Source organism: Chiloscyllium punctatum, chromosome 24 (genome assembly GCF_047496795.1).
Source record: "Chiloscyllium punctatum isolate Juve2018m chromosome 24, sChiPun1.3, whole genome shotgun sequence".
Taxonomy (NCBI): domain Eukaryota; kingdom Metazoa; phylum Chordata; class Chondrichthyes; order Orectolobiformes; family Hemiscylliidae; genus Chiloscyllium; species Chiloscyllium punctatum.
In genome coordinates, this window is record NC_092762.1 from 50,286,261 (window position 1) to 50,303,933 (window position 17,673).

The 17,673-nt window shown below is 44.2% G+C and overlaps 1 protein-coding gene and 1 non-coding gene across 3 annotated transcripts in view; both read left to right on the forward strand.

The window, feature by feature from the left end:
- Positions 1-6,685: 6,685 nt before the first annotated feature.
- The window catches only part of kdm4b (lysine (K)-specific demethylase 4B), a 499,010-nt gene continuing 488,022 nt past the window's right edge, over positions 6,686-17,673 (forward strand). The window contains exon 1 of one of the 2 annotated variants that reach the window (XM_072593817.1): positions 6,686-6,876. The gene's annotated coding sequence lies outside the window, so the exon portion shown is untranslated. The remainder of the gene's footprint in view (positions 6,877-17,673) is intronic. The other variant, XM_072593816.1, reaches the window with a different exon arrangement.
- Positions 13,511-13,615, forward strand: LOC140494875 (U6 spliceosomal RNA). Its single transcript, XR_011964050.1, has one exon. It is a non-coding gene; the product is annotated as a U6 spliceosomal RNA (small nuclear RNA).

Below are 17,673 nucleotides of genomic sequence, written 5' to 3' on the forward strand. Positions count from 1 at the left end.
AAGGTTTGTATCGGACAAGGTCACAAATGTAAAATATCACCTTTTGAGTCCAGCCTGTGTGATATACTTGCTTGGCAGGTTTGTTGGCCCAATCAGGTTTCAACATTAACATTCCTTGTGCTTGATTATGAAGGGGTTTAGTAACAAAAGAAGTTTTGCACCAACTTGAGACTGAATGAAGAAATGTGCATGCCAGGTTTACACTTGGGGAGGGACTGTCACTTAGCTCAATTGGCTGGATGGCTGGTTTATGATGCAGAGTGATGCTAAAATGTGGGTTCATCTCCTTCATTGGCTGAAGTTATCATTAAGGACTGTCCTTCTCAACTTTCCTGATGTGAGATGATCAGGTTAAATCACCACTAGTTATCTCTCTCTAATGGGGGAGTACCCTATGGTTTGGTAGGACTGCAGTAACTTTATCTATACATTTTTACACTTCATATGTACAGGGAAACCTCTATTATCCGAACTAGATGGCTGGCACTTTTTCGTTTGGATAATTGACTAATCGGTTAATCGATTAAATGACTTTCCACTAGGGCTTGGAGTTTTTAAAATCTGCTCCCTGTTCAGGAGATTGCAGCAGCACACAGCGAGTGAGCCCCCGCCCCTGAAGCCTCCTACACTGCACCCCCAACCCCATGCAACACCTCCCCCCCGCCCCCAACACCTCCCCCCACACTGCCTTTGTGGGGTGAGTCGCCAAATAGCACGCACAGCCACACACAAATTTTTCTGCAGCTTTTTGACAGGTTCCACCATTGCCCTGTATAGGATAATTGGAGGTGGGGGGGGGGGGAAAGGGGGCTTTAGGGTACACCCCCTGTAGAATTCCAGGGGAAGTGTGGGGAGAGAGAGAGGGTGGGAGGTCAGTCATTTGGAGACGGTACCTGTTTAATCACTGTAAATAAAAGTCGCGATCACCGTTGGAAACACCTCTTTGATGTAATGTTTCCATTGGGGCTTTGAGATCTCCTTCGGATTATCCGATTTTCGGATGATTGAGGTTCCTCTGTATTCATGACATGTTAATACATCACAGATCTACTTGACAAGTTTTGAGAACTTTTAAGTTTAACCAGATGCTTCCAGTCCAATTAAGTTTGTTTGCCTATCCTGATAAAAGTCCTGAGCAGGCCTAAAGAAATTCCACCCCAGTTTACGTTTGAACAGTGTTTTAGATGCAGTGGATGTTGGAATCCCTTAAGATTGCAGTGGAACTTGAGAACTTGTTGCCCATAAAATTTGATGTTTTATAACCACGTGCATATGTTGGCTGCTGTAAGTACTGGGATGGGAAAGGAATTAGTCCAGGGACCTGAACTATTTAGTGTTGAATGAAGGGACCTTTGTATCCAAATTAGCTGATGCTACAAAGCAAATTGTAGAAGGATAGAAAAGGGTTTGCAAAGGGATACCATGTACATAGGTTGAGTGAAAAGGTTAATAGCAATTGGTAAATGAATTACATTGTGAAAAAATTAAGTCCACATGGTTGGAAGAACAGATTATTTATAAGGAAAGATATTACAGAATGTTATTGTACAGAGGAACCCAGTTCGCATGCGAGGGCTGTGAGAATGTTGGAATATTGGCTTTTATTTCAAGAGGATGGAATATAAACTAGGCAAGTCTTGCTATTGTACATGGCAAGGACTTTCTAAATAAAACACATGCAGAAGTTCTATACTAATGATCTTAATCTTTAGGATTCCCTAACCCACAGATTAGTGAAGAGTGATTATTATGTACATTGAAAGCAGAAATTAGGCAGAATTTTGATCTATGAAGGAGTCAAAGGATTTTGGGAATAGATGGAGCAGACTCTGGCTGAATAGTGTATTTCTACTCCTATTGTTTCTCAGAATAAGACCATAATCTGTAGGACCAAAGTTAGGCCATTTGGCTCTTGAGTCTGTTCTGCCATTTGAACATGACTGATATGTTTCTTAACACCGTTCTCCTGTCTTCTCCCTGTATTCCCTAATCAAGAACCTAGCTTGGCCTCCAAGCCCTTTGTGGTAAGGAGTTTCATAGATTCATCACCCTCTGCCTGCAGAAATTCCTTATCTCAGTTCTAAAGGATTGTTCCTTCACTCTGAGGCTGTGCCCTCAGGTTCTAGTCTCTCCTTGAGTCACAGAGTCTGAGTCATACTGCACAGAAATAGACCCTTCAGTCTAACCTATCCATGTTGTACTAGTGGAAACATCTCCATGTCCACTCTATCCAGGCCTGTCAGTATCCTTCTAAAGTTAATCAAGTACAGACTAAGAGCTTAGTCGCTCCTCACAACAAGCTGGAGTCATTCTTGTGAACGTACATTGGACCCCCTTCAAGGCCAGTGCATTCTTCCTTTAGAGTCAAAAAAAAGTGTGGTGCTGGAAAAGCATAGCCAGTCAGGCAGTATCTGAGGTGCAGAAGAATCGACAGTCTGAGCATAAGCTCTTCATCAGAAACATTCTGACTGCCTGCACCAGACCCTAGTTCTGCTTCAAGCCTCCAGTCTCAGCTGCTTCAAGTTTTGTATCCTTTGATACAGGACCCAAAACTGCTCACAATATTCCAAATGTGGTCTGACCAAAGTCTTACACAGCTTCAGCAGTACGTCCTTGCTTTTGTACTCTTAGCCCTCTTAAAATGAATGCTAACATTGCATTTGATTTTTTTTAACTGCCAACTTAACGTAAATGTTAACCTTGAGAGAATCCTGAACTGGGATTTCAAAGTCCCTTTGTACTTTGATTTCTGAAGCTTTTTCACATTTAGAAAATCGTCTATGCCTCTATCCTTCCCTCCAAAGTGCACTTTCCCATATTGTATTCTATCTATCATTTCGCCCACTCTCCTGGCCTGTCCAAATCCTTCTGCAGCCTCTCTGCTTCCTCAACACTACTTGCCCTTTCATCTATCCTTGTATCATAGGCAAACTTAGCAACAATGCCTTCAGTTCTTTCGTCCAGATAGTTAATGTACAACATGAATAGATGTAGTCCAATACTGACCCTTGCAGAACTCCAGTAGTTACCAGCTGCCATCCCGATAAAGACCCCTTTACCTAGTCAACAAATCGTCTATTCCTGCCAGTGCCTAACACCATGCGATTTAACCTATTCAGCAGCCTCCTGTGCGAGACCTTGTTGAAGACGTTCTGGAAATCCTAATGAATCACGTTCACTGGCTCTCCCTTATCTAACTTATTCATTACACTTAAAGAATACAAACAGATTTATCAGGCATGATGTCTCCTTAACAAAGCAGTGCTAACTCAGCCCTATTTTAAGTACTTCGCAATCTCATCCTTCATAATGGACTCTAAAACCGTACCAATGTCTAAGGTCAGGTCAGCTGGCTGATCATTTCCTGCCTCCTGCCTTGCTCTCTTCTTAAATAGGGGTGTTACATTAGCCATTTTCTGGCACCCTTCCTGACTCCAGCGATCTTGAAAGATCACCAGTAATGCCTCCACAACCTCCTCAGCTATCTCCTTCAGAAGCCTAGCTATTGTCTATTTGGTACAGGTGATTTATCATCTTTAGACTTTTCGCCTTCGCCAGTATCCATCTGCTGGATGATAGCCACTACATTGCTCTCTGATCTCTAACTTTGTTGAAATTCTGGTATGTTGCTGGTGTACTCCACTGTGAAGACTGATGCAATGAATTTCTCAGTTCTTCCGCCTTTTTTTGTTTAATTTTCCAGCCTTATTTTCCAGAGGTCCAATGTCCGTGCTAGCCCCTCTTAATTTTTATTTATCTTTTTAAAAAAATCTTGCAAACTTGTTATATTACTAGCTAGCTTACTCTCATGTTTCATCTTCTCCTCCTTATTGCTTTTGATATTTGTCCTCTGTTGTTTTTTACAGGCTTCTCAGTCTTCTGGCTTCCCACTAATCTTCACCATATTGTATGCTTTTTCTTTTGCTTTTATGTTGTTCCTGACTTCCCTTTGTCAGATCCACCTTGTCTTCCCCTAACTGTGTTTCTTCTTCCTTGTGATGAATTTCTGCTGTTCCTCCTGAAACCCCTGCCATTGCTGCTCCACTGTCTTCCCTGCTAGGCTCCTCTTCAAATCAACTCTGGCTAGTTCCTCCCTCATGTCTTTATAGTTAGTTACCTTTACTCAATTGTTATAACATTACATCTGACTCCAGCTTCTTGTTCTCAAACAGCAGGGTAAATTCTATAATAAATTGGTCCCCCTCCCCGTACCCATGGGGGATACATTCCTAAACCTACCGCGGAACCTGAAACCATGGATAGGAGTAAACCCATTAGTGGATTAGATTAGAATAGATTACTAACAGTGTGGAAACAGGCCCTTCGCCCTAACAAGTCCACACCGACCTGTCGAAGCACAACGCATCCAGACCCGGTCCCCTACAATTACTCCTTCACCTAACACTATGGGCAATTTAGCATAGCACCTAATCTGCACATTTTTGGACTGTGGGAGGAAACCGGAACACCCAGAGGAAACCCACGCAGACATGGGGAGAATGTGCAAACTCCACACGGTCAATCGCCTGAGGCGGGAATTGAACCCGGATCTCTGGTGCTGCGAGGCAGCAGTGCTAACCACTAATTTACCTTCCCGGCAGCTCCTGTCTCCTGGTTTCGGAATGTACCCTGTAATCATAGAATAGAATCCCTATAGTGTGGAAACAGGCCCTTTAGCCTAACAAGTCCATACTGACCCTCTTGAAGAGTGACCCACTCAGACCCATTCCCCTACTATCCTATATTTATCCATGACTAAATGCCCCAAATCTACAAATCCCTGAACACCATGGGTAATTTAGATGGGCAATTCACCTAACCTGCACATCTTTGGACTGTACGACAATAACCCATGCAGACATGGGGAGAATGTGCAAACTTCACACAGACAGTCACCCAAAACTAGGATCGACCCAAGGTTGCTGGTGCTGTGAGGCAGCAGTGCTAACCACTGGGCCTGTGGGTAACTGAAACCGCGGAAAACGATTCAGTGGATACAGGGGTCGCCCTGTATTATGGTCACTGTCCTCTAGGCGTTCTTTCATCCTCAGTTTCCAAATCTCGTCTGCCTTCTACATCACCAAATACAGAATTGCCTGTTCCTTTGAGGCCTCTACCACAAGCTGCTTCAAAAAAGCCATCATCTTTACCTTCCATAAATTTCATTTCTTGGGATCAATTATCAACTTGATTTTCTAAGTCAACCTGCATATTGAAATCTTTCATAATTATTGTAATAGTATCTTTCTTACATGCCTTTTGTATACGATTTATTTTCTGCCCCAAATCTTGACAACTGCTCAGAGGCCTGTACACACTCCCAAAAGGAGGTTGTTCCCTTTAAAAAGCGAGACACCTGATGAAGGAGTGACGCTCCGAAAGCTAGTGTGTTTCCAATTAAACCTGTTGGACTATAACCTGGTGTTGTAGACAACTGCGGACACCGTAAATCAGAAACAAAAACAGAACTTAGAACCTCAGAGGCCTAAGGGCCACGAGACCCCAAACATTAACTATGATTTCTCTCCACAGATGCTACCAGACCTGCTGAGCTTTTCTAGTAATTTGTTTTTGTGTCTTCCCTTTGCTGGACTTCAACTTTCCCCGCCTTCTCTGCCTTCTACCCTATATCATTTCTTGCTATCGATTAAATTCACTTCTTATGTGTATCCTTGGATATTTAGTTCCCAGCCACAATTTTTGCTGCCACATCTCTGTGATGCCCACAATACCGTATCTGCCAATTTTAGGCTTGAGTACTGCAGTATTTAAGTATATACTCCAGTCTTGTATTGACTACTCCTTCTTGTCTTAGTTGCCCCCTTATCTCCTGTTAGGACTTTTAACCCTTTCCATAGTCTGTGCTATTATTTGTTTCGGAAACTTGAATACTCTCATGAGCCTGAATGCAAAACATTTGTAAGATATGGGTAATTTTCATACAGAAACTTTTTATTTATCCAGTTGTTGCTGCAGAAAGAACGTTTTGCATAGGAATACCGTCGACTTTAAAGCAAGAGATGGTGATGCACATTTATGAAGCATACGCAAAAACACGCCAGCGTTAATGATGGAGGTTGCATGTGGGTCTTCCTCCAAGCTGCCTCCCACTGGCTCCCTTAACCTATCAAGAGCAGAAGATGGTTTACATGGTGGGTGGTGGAAAGATCCGATTACCTTCCGCTTGCCAACAAACTACCTTCCTCAATGTTGCCAAGGTCTCCTCTCCACCAATGGCAGCAGCTGGGAGGCGGGGCTTTACTCATATCGGCGAAATAATATTTTGCCGTAATGTAGGTGGTGCTCCTTTACTCTGTGACAAGACGAGTCATTTCCCAGGAAAGCAAACAAGGACACTTTGAAAATTCCGTCATTAGAATAAGGGTTCCGCGGCTTGTGGTTTTTGCAGGTGTTTGAACGCACCTATCGGGGGGTGTAAATTGCGGTGCTACTTTCACAGGGCGCACTGGTTTGTGAGCCGCGCAGGGACCGCTTCTATCACGTAGGCGCCGCGCTTCGCAACCAAGCCTGATAAGCGGAAGCGCCTCCGCAGGGGGGCGGGTACGCCATGTTTACGGTTGACGTGACATCTACCCAATCGGCAGCGGTCATTCTCCACCAATCACTCAACACAACCAATAGGAGAAGGCGACATGGCGGGTGTTTGTCATTAGGTTAGGTTGTCTCTGAGTTTTTTCCTTCTCCCCTCCCCCCCACCTTCCTTCCCCCGTTTATTATCTTTTGCGCTTCAGTGAATCTATTCCTTACCCCGACCTCCAACCCCACACCTACTCGTTGTTCCCTAAAATCTTTATCTTTCAGCCGGGTGAGCAGTTTGCTGTCGGAGTGAGTGGTCAGCTGGCCCCCCTTTTGCCGGTGAGTAACGGCCGGGAGCGGCCTTTCGAGTTGTGGGCACCCGGTTAGTTGGCGGGGCGGCGAAGGGTCAAGGCCCAGGCCCAGGCCCAGGCCGAGGGGGAGTCACTCAGAGACAGTGTCACTGACTGTCAGGGGGATGGGGGTATGCTGCTTTTATTTTGTACACCCCGCATTATGTCTTTAATCGTCAGCGTCTTATTTAATAGAGGAAATGGGGGTAGGTTTGATGAAGGGTTGTTTCTCTGCCTCCCTCACTATCCTCTCCACAAGAGGAGGTGCTATATCAAATAGGAATCTGGGGCAAAAAACAGAAAACGCAGATTAGTTGGTATGGCCAGTCCATTGAGGGTCTGTGTTTAACCAAAAGGATAAGCTTCCCTTAGCCTTTCAGATTTTTTTTATCACTCCACCCTGGAGGCTCCCTTACTCCATTCTTGATGAAGGGCTTTTGCCCGAAACCTCGATTTTCCTGCTCCTCGGATGCTGCCTGACTTACTGTGCTTTTCTAGCACCACTCTGATCTAAACTTTCAAGTTTTGGGCGAGGGGTGTACATCAAACACTCTAAATGGTCCTTTTTTTCCAAATTTTAGCAATCAGTTTGTTTTTCGAATGTTTTTTGATCGTGTAAGTTTCCCAGTTAAATCTTTTGTCTTTGAACTTCTCTGGTGTAATTGGCCGTCGTGCTCCCAGCGAGGAAGGGTGATCAGAAAGAAACATCCAGGTTTTATATCTTTATCGCTTGCATAAGCCAAAGCTGTTACACCCCGAATTGTTGTTTTTTTCGTTCTTATGTTATTTGATGAAGCTGATGGCAGTCCAACATTGGCTCCTGCCTGAAATACTAATCAGAGTGAAATAAAAACAAGTGGGTAGGAGAGAGATTGTGGTGGCATGGTAACCCGAATTTCGGAAGATTTTTGAATAAAGATAACAAACTGAGAAATGGAAGTCCCAAGTGCCTATATTTGTTAACTGAACAGCTTACATAAAATGACAGAGGTATGGATGAATATTACATGTAAATGTCAGTTCTAAACTTGTGAAATTGGTATGCATGTAAATTGCATGTCTCTTATTCCTACTAATAAGTTTGTTCCTGATCAAAGATCCAAGTGCAGATGTGCTCTGCTAGAGTTCTGAGAATTTGTAGATGTGATGTCCGATTGTAATTGTTTGAAATGGGACGTGGGTTAGTTTCTGCATAAAATGTGAGCTGAACATGTTTAGGAGCATATTACAACTTTCACAATTTTATAGTTTAAATTTCATCTGCTGTAATGTGGAAATTAGTGTTAAATCAAGGCCATTCAGTGTATTATGCTGACTCCCTGTGAGAGCTCGTCCGACTCTTCTGCCTTTTCTCCAAAGCTGTGCAAACATTCTCATTTTTGTTTGAAAGGCTGCCACTGAAATTGATTCCTGTGCATTAATGACAAGATTTTAGTCACCTGTATAAAGTTATTTTTTTCCTTTATCTTTAATTCTTTTGCCATTTAACTTAAATTGGTGTCCTTCAGCCATCTGCTAGTGGGAACAGTTTTCCCTATTTACTGTCTAGAAACATTATGATGTGGTGTCTGTTAAATGCATCCTTTCTTGTCTGTTTTGCTTTACTCTCTCCATTTTGTCTTATGGGAAGCTCTGGCTTTGTTTGTCCTATCTTTGCCCCTCATGGGAATGTAACTCAACTGTTCCTGAACCGACTCTTCAGAAACAACCTTTACAGCTCTGTCTCCTAATCTTTGCTGAACATTTTTTGTTTGGGAATATTTAATAGTCTTACTCTTTTTTTTTAAAGTTTTCTGAACTAGGATTCCATTATTGCCACAACATATTCCCATCTGACTATGTATAGTTGGAACTCAGCAGCCTTATTCACTACACTCTTTAATCACATGCGTGCACTGTTAACCTAATTAAACTATTTTGCACTTGCTTTTCTCCTAGCAATCTTAGCATTACTTACTCTAGTGTTATTTGTCTCTTCCAGTTCATTGTAACATTGAGGAAAGCAAGATCAAGTTCTCATCCCCCTTCCCCAATTAAGTTAGTTTAAACCCTTACTATTAGTACTGCCCGAAAAGACTTTGGTTCTGGTTGAATCTGTCTAGCCTCAACCAGCTTCAGCACCCTTTGAAATGGTTCCAATGTCCCAGGAATTGGAAAGCTCTCCTTCTAGCATGTTGTCTTAAAATGTGCATTAATTTGTTCTGTCGTCCTGTCTTTCCGCTTCTGAGCGTGCAGTACCAAGAGTCATTAAGACATAAACGTAGTATGTACTGCTTATAGTGCTACTTAAAATCTGCCCGCAGGATCCCATGCTTCGTTCCATCTAAGCTGTTGGTGTCTTGAGCACTCCTGTTCACCACTTCTTCCCTTCCTCCTCAAAACTAGATTGCAGAGCATTCAAGTTATGTCCTTGACCCTGGCACTCGTGAATCGACAGTGTGGTGCTGGAAAAGCACAGCAGGTCAGGCAGCATCTGAGAGGCAGGAGTATCGACGTTTCGGGTGTAAGCCCTTCATCGGGAACCTGGCACCAGTGAACCAACGTACCATCCTGAATTTGCTGGAGAAATGCCTTTAGTTCCCCTAATTGTAGATTTTGCAATTGCTGTTGCTTTTCCAATCTTCCTGCTGTTTCCCTGTACAGTTGAGCGATTTGGGATCGTTGTTGTCACTGGGGTTTCTATTCAGTGTAATTATGACCTTTTGAGACATTTTATGCTGTGAAATTTGAGCTGTGAGCAAATGCCAGACAATGCAATTATACGTTTTATCTTCATGTTCTTCGAACCTTTTTAGTGCTGAGTTGGGTAGTGACGAGAGCAACATATGCAATGACTTGTGCAATAAAAGGTACATTTGACACATTAATGTACATTTGACTGAACTTAAATTTTATTCCCCATACAATATTAGTGGTAATATGTTCAATATGTATGGCATGAACACTTGAGCTAATACCCCTGTGAATAGTGTGCCATTGGGATTTAAAACTCAGATTTACAAACAGTAGTGGGATTCTAAATTTGTAATCTCTCCCTAATCTGTTATTAGGAAATTGCCATGCAGCAGCCAATGAAAGACAATTGGGTTACTCCAGTGCTGCATTGATTTTAAAAATGCCAACCAGTGTCAAAGTGCCTGCTTTTCCTCTCTGAATATTATTAGAAACTCTATGGAAGGAAAGTTCGTTGTAGGGCTGTTAGTGGTGATGTGGGTGGACACTGCTTGTGCCAAAACATTTTTATATGGCCACTTATTCAGGTAATTGCTATATTTTGTTGCCCTTTTCCATCCTAGCATCTGAGCAGCTGTTGTGAACATGCTGGTAATTGAGTAGATTTCCAAGTATTACTAGTTGAAAACAGAAAATGCTGGAAGTCGCAGCAGGTCAGACAGCATGCATAGAAAGAGAGCTAGCTAACCTCTTGAGGCTAATGACTCTTTCAGAGCTGACATGAAGTGTGGGGGGGGTGGGGGGGTGACATTTTATGCAATAATGGGGGGAGAAAGTGCAGATTGTGGTTGGAATTCCATTCCTTCAGCCTTTCAGCTTTACCTTGTGTTCTCTGTCACCATGTCCTATTCTGCCCTCTTTCTCTCTTCCCCCCCCCCCCCCCCGCCCCCCCCCCCCACTTCCTCTCTAACTAAACTGGAAAGATCAGACAGAGATGAAAAGTACTGCAGATGCTGGAATTCAAAATAGACAGGCAGGAGGCTGGAAGAACACAGCAAGCTAGGCAGCATCAGGAGGTGGCAAAGTCTAAGTTTCAGGCGTAACCCTTCTTCAGGGCTCGGTATGTGTAGAGGGAGTTGCAGATAAAGGGGGTGGTAGCAGCAGGGTGGTGAAGTGAGGATATGACCTGGTTGGTTAATGGAAGGAATCTTCTGCTTGGGCAGCCTACAACTGGAGGACTCAACATTGAGTTCTCCAATTTCTAATAACCTCCCTTCCCAGCCTCCTGCCTGATTTTTCCAGTTTGGCAGTTAGACATGCCATTGTTCTGCCATTCTCACATAATGATTAGTTAATTGCACTATCAACACCCTTTCTCCACCATCAATCCGCTTTGTTCACCATAAATGTTGCTCCACACTTCACTCCAGCTCTGATGAAGAGTCATCTAAACTCAATGCTTGCTCTCTCCTTAGATGCTGCGCGACCCACTGATTTCCAGCATTTTCTGTTTTTAGTACGGATTCCGGTATCTGCAGAAATTTGCTCCTTTGATTTTAGTTTGGCTGATTAACAATTTTTTTGAGAACATTTTTTTAATGGAAACAGGCCCAACAAGTCAGCACTGACCCTTCGAAGAGCAACCCACCCAGACCCATTTACCCCGACTAATGCATCTAACACTATAGGCAACTTAGCATGGCCAATTCACTTAACCTGCACGCCTTTTGGATTATGGGAAGAAACCAGAGCACCCAGAGGAAATCCACGTAGAAAGGGGGAGAATGTGCAAACTCCATATAGACAGTCGCCTGAGGCTGAAATTGAACCCGGGTCCCTGATGCTGTGAGGCAGCAGTGCTAACCACTGAGCTACTGTGCCACCCCTTTAAATTTATCTAGAGACTATCAGAAATTATAAATTAATCTGAAAATGTGACTTGTGTGCGATAAGGTGCTGTACTCCATTAACACTTCACAATGAAAGCAAATCATTGGACGGCTGGCACTCGGGCACAGTGGGAAAGGATAATGTTAAGCTGGACCTTAGTGATAGGAGGACAGACAGGAGATTCTGTGGCCATAAATGGGAATCCAAAATGGTGCGTTGCCTCCTGGATGCCAGGTTCCAGGATGTCTCGGAGTGGCTGCAGGATGTTCTTGAGGGGGAGTCAGAGTGTTGTGCTGGAAAAGCCCAGTCAGGTAACATTAGAGGAGCAGGAGAGTTGACGTTTCAGGCATAAGCCCTTAGGAATGAAGAATTTCCCTTTATTCCTGGTGAAGGGCTTCATCAGCACGGCACTCTTTGATTATGATCTCCAGCATCTGTAGTCCTCACTTTCTCCTAGATTTTAAGGGAGAGGGTGAGCAGCCAGAAGTCAGTGTGTTGGCACAGATGACATAGGGGTGGGGACCTGTGGGGTGGTGATAGAGAGCTACGAAAGATGTTTAAAGTCCAGGACCCTCACAGTGGTAATTTCCATATACTTCCAGTGCCATGTGCTAGTGAAGGTAAGAATAGTAGGATATGGTAGACAAATGTGCAGCTAAACAATTGACACGGGACAGTTATTCGGATTTTTAGAACATTTGGATCTTTTCTGGGGCAGAGGTGACCTGTACAAGAGAGACGGATTACATCTGAGTTGGAGGGAGTCCCATATCTTGGTGGCCAGGTGTGCTAATGCTAATTAATCAGAAAATGTGACTTATAATGTGAGATAAGTTGCTGTACTCCAGAGAGGGTTTAATCTAATTACAGGGTGGTGGGTCGATCGTCAGCATGGAGGCAAGTGCGATGTTGGAAGGAGATGCAGTAATCAGAAATAGTAAAGTGAAGGTCAGGCTGGAACGTGACAGGGAGCAAGGAATGCCTGTTGGATTAAATTGCATCTATTTCAATGCAAGAGGTCTGGCAGGTAAGGCTGATGAGCTCAGGCTGTGGATAGGTACGCAGGACTGGGATATTATAGCCAATACAGAAACCTGGCTAAGGGAGATACCGGTGCTTTAGGCAGGACAGAGTTGGTCGAAAGAAGGAAGAGGGAATAAGTTTTTGATTAAGATGACTATTACAGTAATAATCAAATGAAGTAACTATAGAATTATCTAGTGAGACTTTGTAGGTGGAGCTAACAAATAAGGGGATGGGGTTGTACAATAGGCCCCCAAATAGTCAACGGGAGTTAGTGAAACAAATATGCATGGAGTTTGGGGAGAGTTGCAGGATCAATGGGGTTGTCGTAGTAGGGGTTTTTAATTTTTCTAACATAGACTGGGACTGCCAAAGCGTTAAATTCCTCCCCATCTAAGCCTTTGAGTGCATTCAGGAAAGTTTCCTCAAGCAGTATATAGAGGGTCCTGCTTGGGAAGGGGCAAAATTCTATAACTCTTGGGGAATAGGGCAGGACAGGTGACTGAGGTGACAGTGGGGGAACACTTTCGCACCAGTGACCATAGTTCTATTAATTTTTAAATAGTTATGGAAAGGGACAAAATTGGGCCACAGGTTCGCGTTCTAAACTGGAGCAAGACAAATTTTGATGGAATAAGACAGGACCTTGCAGGGTTGATTAGTTTGTTGGCAAATGTATCTCTGACAAGTTGAAGGCTTTTAAAAGGGAGATAGCTAAAGTTCAAGGTTTATATGTTCCTGTGAGGGTGAAAGGCAAAGTTGACAGAAATAGGAACCGGAATTGAGAGATATTGAGGCTTTAACCAGAAAAAAGGAGATATGGCTCAAATACAGGCAGCTGGGATCAAAGGAATCCCTGGAGGTATATAGGTATACAGGAGTTTACTGAAGAAGCCCTGTATCATGCTGTACTGTTCTATGTTTGAATGAAATCAGGAGGGTGGAAAGGGGGCATGAGATAGCCTTGCCTGAGAAGATTAGGGTGAATCCTTAAAAGGAAAAAGAATAACTAGAGAGAGAGCAGGACCTGAGAATGTGCTTGATTCGGCAACCCATATGCTAAAATTGGAACGATACAGGGAAGATTAGCATGGCCCCTGTGCAAGGATGTCATGCAAATTTGTGAAGAGTTCCATTTTTTTTGGGGCGGCACGTGGCTCAGTGATTAGCACTGCTGCCTCACAGTGCCAGGGACCCGGGTTCAATTCCCGCCTCGGGCAGCAGTCTGTGTGGAGTTTGCACATTCTCCCCGTGTCTGCGTGGGTTTCCTCTGGGTGCTCCGGTTTCCTCCCACAGTCCAAAAATGTGCAGGTTAGGTGAATTGGCCATGCTAAATTGCCTGTAGTGTTAGGCGCATTGGTCAGGGGTAAATGTAGGGGAATGAGTCTGGATGGTTTGTTCTTTGGAGGGTCGATGTGGATGTGTTGGGCCGAAGGGCCTGTTTCCACACTGTAGTGAATCTAATCTAATTTTAAAAAATGCTGGAAAAGCACAGCAAATCAGGCAGCATCCTAGGAGAAGAAGAATCAATGTTTCTGGCAACTTATGCCAGAAATGTCGGTTTTCCTACTCCTCGGATGCTGCCTGACTGGCTGTGCTTTTCCAGCACCACACTTGTGACTCTGACCTCCAGCTTCTGCAATCCTCACTTTCTCCAAGAGAATAGGACCTCTCAAGGACTGAAGTGGACATGTGTGTAGAACCATAGGAGGTGGGCAAGGTTCTCCTGTGAATATTTCTCCTGTGTTTACTGTGGAAAAAGACATGAAGACTTAACTTGGGGGAAGTTAGTGGTCGTATCTTGGGGACAGTCCATCTCGCAGAGGTGGTGTTGGATTTATTAGAATATATGAAGGTGGGTTAACCTCCTGGTCCTGGCCAGATATATCCAAGAAGCTAGGGAAGAAATTGTGGGGGCCCTGGCTGATATGTTTGCATCATTGTCACCCGTGGGTGAGGTCCCAGAAGACTGAAAGGTAGTGAATCTTTCAAGCCCTTATACAAGAAGGGAACTAAATACCAGGAAGCCAAACATATGTTATTATAGAATCCCTACAGTGTGGAAACAAGCCATTTGGCCCAACAGTTCCACACCGGCCCTCCAGAGTAACCCACCCAGACCCATTCCCCTACCCTATTATCCTATATTTACCCCTGACTAATGCACCTACACATCCCTCAACACTGTGGGCATCTGATAGTCATAGAGGAATACAACACGGAACAGACCCATCAGTCTATCCCGTCCATATTCTAACCTAATCAAGTCCCATTTGCCAGCCCATAACCTTCTAACCCTTTTGTATTCGTATACCCATCCAGATGTCTTTTAAATGCTGCAATTGTACCATCCTCCTCCACTTCCTCTGGCAGCTCATTCTGTACGAGCACCACCCTCAGCGTACACAGTTGCCCCTTGGGTCCCTTTTGTAACTTTACCCTGTCACCCTTAACCTATACCCTCTAGTTCTCGACTCCTCCTCGTCCTCGTCCTCGTCCTCGTCCTCCTCTTCTTCCCCCCCCCCCCCCTGGAAAAGACCTTGTCTATATACCTATCCATGCCCCCTAAGATTGTATAAACCTCTATAAGGTCACCCCCTCAGCCTCTAATGGTCCAGGGAAAACAGCCCCAGCCTATTCACGTTCTTTCTTTGTCTCAAATCCTCCAACTGGCAACATTCTTGTAAGTCTTTTCAAGTTTCACAACATCCTTCTGATAGGAAGGAGACCAGAATTGTGCACAATATTCCAGAAGCAGCCTAACCAATGTCCTGTACAGCTGCACTGGGCATGACCAATTCATCTAATCTGCATGTCTTTGAATTGTGGGAGCACCTGGCAGAAACCCACACAGACAGCCACCTGAGACTGGAATTGAATCTGGGTCCCTGGTGCTATAATGTAGCAGTGCCAATCACAGCCACCATGCTGCCCCAAGTTACTTGAGAAGATTCTGAGAGATAAGATATACTTGCTGTTGTGGTTCTATACGCCGAGCTGGGAATTTGTGTTGCAGACATTTCGTCCCCTGTCTAGGTGACATCCTCAGTGCTTGAGCCTCCTGTGATGTTTCCTCCGGCGTTGATAGTGCTTTGTCTCTGCCGCTTCCGGTTGTCAGTTCCAGCTGTCCGCTGCAGTGGCCGGTATATTGGGTCCAGGTCGATGTGCTTATTGATTGAATCTGTGGATGAGTGCCATGCCTCTAAGAATTCCCTGACTGTTCTGTGTTTGGCTTGTCCTATAATAATGTTGTCCCAGTCGAATTCATGCTGTCATCTGCGTGTGTGGCTACTAAGGATAGCTGGTCGTGTCGTTTCGTGGCTAGTTGGCATTCATGGATATGGATCGTTAGCTGTCTTCCTGTTTGTCCTATGTAGTGTTTTGTGCAGTCCTTCCGTGGGATTTTGTACACTACATTGGTTTTGCTCATGCTGGTTATCGGGTCCGTTGTCCTGGTGAGTTGTCTGAGAGTTGCTGTTGGTTTGTGTGCTGTTATGAGTCCTAGTGGTGGTCGTAGTCTGGCTGTCAGTTCAGAAATGTTCTTGATGTATGGTAACGTGGCTAGTCCTTTGGGTTGTGGCATGTCCTCATTCTCTTTCTCTTAGGCATCTGTTGATGAGATTGCAGGGGTATCCGTTTTTGGCGAATACATTGTAGAGGTGTTGTTCTTCCTCTTTTTGCAGTTCTGGTGTGCTGCAGTGTGTTGTGGCCCTATTTTGAACTGTCATGATGCAACTTTTGTGTGTGTTGGGGTGGTTGCTTTTGTAGTTCAAGACTGTGTGTGTGTGTGTGTGTGTGTGTGTGTGTGTGTGTCTGGCTTTCCTGTATACCTTTGTGGTGAATTCTCCATTCGGTGTTCTCTGTACCATCACATCTAGGAATGGGAGTTGGTTGTTCTTTTCTTCCTCTCTAGTGAATCTGATTCCTGTGAGTGTGGCGTTGATGATCCGGTGTGTGTTTTCTATTTGTGTTTTTAATGATTACAAAGGTGTCATCCACGTATCTGACCCAGAGTTTGGGTTGAACAAACCACTATAAATGCTGGAGGAAACATAACAGAAGCGCTTCACAGGAGGCTCCCAAGCACTGAGGATGTCACCTAGACAGGGGAACGAAACGTCTGCAACACAAATTCCCAGCTCGGCGAACAGAACCACAACAACGAGCACCCGAGCTACAAATCTTCTCACAAACTTTGAAGATATACTTGCATTTGGCAAGGCAGCATTTGATTCGGAATAGTCAGCATCATTTTGTGCATGGATGATCATGCCTCACAAGTTTGGTAGAGTTCTTTGATGAAGTGACCAGGAAGGTTGATGAGGGCATGGCAATTGATTTTAGTCTACATAGATATCAGTAAGGCTTGAGATTAAGTTCCACATGGTGGGCTGCTCTGGAAGGTTAGATTGCCTGGCATCCAGGGGGAATTGGAAACACAATTGGCTTGATGGTAGGAAGGATAATTGTTGGACTGGAGACCTGTGACGAGTGGGTCAGTGTTTCAGGGATCAGTGCTGGCCCATTACTGTTCGTTAAGTATATCTGTGATTTGGATGAGAATGTACAAGGCATGATTAGGATGTTTGCTGATGGCACTAAAATAGGCAGTGTCGTAAACAGTGAGGAAGGTTATCAGAAATTGCAGCAGGACCTTGATCAGTTGGGGAGGTGGGCTGGAAAATGCAAATGAGGTTTAATATAGACAAGTGTGAGGTCTTGCATTTTGGAAAGTCAAATCAAGGTAGGAATTTCATGGTGAATGGTAGGGTCTTAAGGAGTGTAGTGGAACGGAGGGACCTTTGTGTTTAAGTGCAAGTGGGCTCATAGACAGGGCATTGAAGAAGCCCTTTGGCACACTGACCTTCTTCAGTCAGGGCTTGGAGTATAGAAGTTGGGAAGTTATATTGCAGTTGTACTGGATGTTGGAGAGGCCACACTTGGAGTGTATGTTTGGTTTTTGGTCACCTTGCTACAGGAAGGACGTTATTAAATTGGAAGTAATTTACAAGGATGTTTCCAGGACTCAAGGGTCTGAGTTATAGGAAGAGGTTGGATAAGCAAGAACTTTTTTTCCTTTAGAACATAGGAGACTGGGGGAGGGATCTTGTAGAAGATCATGAGAGGCGTGGATAGGGTAAATGCACTCAGGGTTTTTCCCAGGGTTAGGGAATTGCAGTCTAGAGGACTTCAGTTTAAG